This window comes from Helianthus annuus, chromosome 3 (genome assembly GCF_002127325.2).
Source record: "Helianthus annuus cultivar XRQ/B chromosome 3, HanXRQr2.0-SUNRISE, whole genome shotgun sequence".
Classification (NCBI taxonomy): domain Eukaryota; kingdom Viridiplantae; phylum Streptophyta; class Magnoliopsida; order Asterales; family Asteraceae; genus Helianthus; species Helianthus annuus.
The window spans coordinates 86,275,965-86,279,479 of record NC_035435.2 but is presented as its reverse complement, the minus strand read 5'-3'; positions in this window follow the sequence as shown (position 1 = coordinate 86,279,479).

Sequence of the window (3,515 nt, the reverse complement as noted above, 5' to 3'; positions counted from 1 at the left end):
CAGTAAGACCAGTACATGTGGAAAACAAAGATATATGCATTTTTTTATAAAAAATATAATTAAAAAATATATATTTTTTTTGAAGGAACTCGGTTTTTGATAAAATTTATATCGATATGTTCACAAAAAATAGTTAAACAACACTATGTTTTCAGATTTTTTTAATAATTAAATTTTAAAAAGTTATTAAAGAAAATCATGTTTTAGCTAAAATGAATTGTTATAAAACAAAAATAGAAAACATAATTATAAAAGAACCACTTACAAGCCAACATATGGCATTTTTAAAATAATAAAAAAAATCATCAACCAAAGTTGACACACCAACTTGGTCGTGAGTTTTAATTGATTTTTTTATTTTTTTTTCACTTTTTGGCCAACCAACCAAGATTTTGGTCACCAATGGTTGTAGCCTTATGAGTTTTAAACACTTTTTCTCCTTATTAGCGTTTTATAAAAGTCAATCAGTTAGAGAAGTCTCACTCTAGTTAAAGAAACTTAAGAAACTCATTTGTGTGGACACAAAAATATCACGTGTTACAGTTTTTAACAATCATTTTTTTTCTTCTAAATTTGTGTACATTTTTTTTTCAAAAGAGAGTGGAGAGAGAACATTTTTTAAGTTACATTTTTTTTTAGTGTTACATTTTTTAACTTCACATGTTACACATTTTATGGGTTTTGATAACATTTAAAAAAAATAACTTCAACTGTTGCAATTTTTAGTATTTTCAGAATTTACAAAGGTTTTTTATTTTGCAGTGCAACTAACAATATGTTACATTTTGTTTAGCAAGTTTTTTTATGCAACACGTACAAATAGACACACTTTTATGTCAGATTGTAACAAATTTTGAAAAACATTTTTGCAGACTTTACACTTTTTTAAAAAGTAACTTTTTGTTCTTGATTTTATCTACACCATAGATTAAAGGAAAAATTACACGTTTTGTCCTTTATCTATTACCATTTTTCAGGCGGTGTCCTTTTCAACGAATTTTGACAGGTTTTGCCCTTTATAGGAAAAATCCTTAGATGTATTGTCCTTTAGACCTAAAAGTCTGTTAAATATGGTCACGTGAAATGTATACGAGGGTAAACATGTCTTTCCCCCTTTCCTTCGTTTCCCCCATTTATAATCCCTACAACCACCATCCACCACCGCCTCCCAAGTGCAACCACCATCTACCCCCCCCCCCCCAACTGAATATTAGAAACAACATCTACAGTTCAAACAATCAAGTAATCAAAACAAAACAGATGCACAAACCCTAACCCTAACAGAAACAAAAATTAAGCCACTAGCCACTAACCAGCCTCCGACGAGCATGTTTAGGCGAAGAAAACTTCATAACGGTTTTAGCAATTTCAATAACAAAAAGGATTCCAACATAAGCCAAAGGAACGCCTAGAATCCACGGCAACGAATATCATCCAACTCGTTGACCGGGAAGTGTTTGTGTTACTGATGTGCGAGTAGTGTAATATATTTTAGGTGTATACTTTAAGCCCTTTTACACTTTTTAGCCAAGTTTTAAATTTATAAAACACGATATTTACTAACACTAAACACACATATGGGCAAGTGCACCCATCGTGGACGTAGTATAGTGTTGGTAAGATACCGAGGTCGTCCAAGGACACAAGAGCTTTTAGTACCGGTTTATCCTCAACGTCTAATCAAATCAAAAGTTAGAAAAAGGTTTTAAACTAGAAAAATAAAACTAACTAAAATGCTGAAAATAAAAATAAAAGTAAATACAGATAGACAAGATGAATCACTTGGATCCGACTCGTGTGTAGTGTAACCTTTGATTATTTCCGCACTTTTGCACTTTTTAAGAGATTATCTTAGTTATTGTAGTAGGCCCCTCTTTTGAAGTTGACGTTACCCTCAACCCAGTAGTTTGAGTCAGCAAGGATACAATCCTAAAGGGTCGGAGTATTGAAAGATAATTAATTAAGTTATTAATGCATATTGTGATAGGCCCCTCTTTTGAAGGTGACGTTACCCTCGGCTAAGTAGTCTGAGTCAGCAGGGATACAGTCCTAAGTAGCCGGGTTAAAGTTTTAATAGTAGTTTAACTTATGAGGGGATCAAAGAGTTTGGACCCCCGCCATCCAATACCGGTGGGTATTAAAGGAGGTCCTACTAAATTTGACCCAGGTCCTTTGCAGGATCTATACACTGAACAATGGCAAGACTCTTACCAAACCGTTCCCTTAACCCCCGACCAGGTAGCCAACATATCTCCATATAGACCGTGGAGATATGAATGGTGAAAATCTTTTATTTTATATAGACAGTAAAATAATGCCAAGACACCACGGACAAACGATAAGGAAGAATCACCTTCAACATAAGAAACTAGTTATTAAAGTCATTAATACATAACCAAATAAAAAGTGCGAAAAGATTAAAAAATAAAAAGTATTACACTAAACACTTGTCTTCACCAAGTGGTGTAAGAGACTTAGGCAAACATGTCCTTTGATTGTCAAGAACTCTTACGATCAATCTTGGATCCCGAGACGACTCACACACTCAATGATGGACAATGGATGATGGTGGTGGATGATGGTGTTGTGATGGTGGTGGGTGGTGGGTGAAGTGTGAGAGAGGTGGTGTGCCAAGGGATGAGTTGCAAGTGATCCAAGCACCCCTATTTATAGGCTGAACAGAAGCTCGGGCACGGCCCCGTGTCCATTGGGTACGGCCCTGTGTCCATCCTCCTTCTCTTTCTTCATTAATTGCAGTTTGTCTGCATTAGTTGACCACGCCCCGTGTCCACTGGGCACAACCCCGTGTGTAGAAGCGTATCTGTACTATCAAGATTTCCCTAGATCCTGCGAATCTTAGAGTTGACCACGGCCCCGTGTTCGCTGGGCACGCCCCCGTGGTGGGTGATAGAAGCTTCTACAGCTTTGTCTTTTCTGCTGACACTTGGGCACGCCCCCGTGCTCACTGAGCACGGGGCGTGTTCAGCCTTCTGTTCTCTTGTTTTGCTTGGGAAGATGCTGTCGGGAGGTCGGGCATGCCACGTTTGTTCCTTTTCTTGTATCTATGTTAGATTTAGCTGCCTTTTTGCTTCTTTTGTTTATTTGAGCTCATTTAATCCTGAAAATACAAAAGGAAGACAAAAACACACTTTTTCCAACATTAGTACTAAAAAAAGGTTAGTTTTATGCCACAATTGATGTAATTTATATGTTGCATTTTGTGCACATCAGTTACTGAGCCACTAAATTCCACAATATCTAGAGCTTTCTCATGTATCCACGACAAATCCTCTTCCACTTGTTCAATCTTCTTTTTCTTCTCCGATTCATTATGTAACACCTCGAAATCAGGTTTGGTAATTAAACCACGTTAATATTTATGACGGGTAAAATACCGTTAGTGGTGAAATTAACCCGGTAAATATTAGGATTTAAATAAATAAACCTAATATTAAATTAAAAAGGGAATAAAAGCTTTAGAGGAGATAAAGTTTATAAGAGGCCCGAGTTAACGG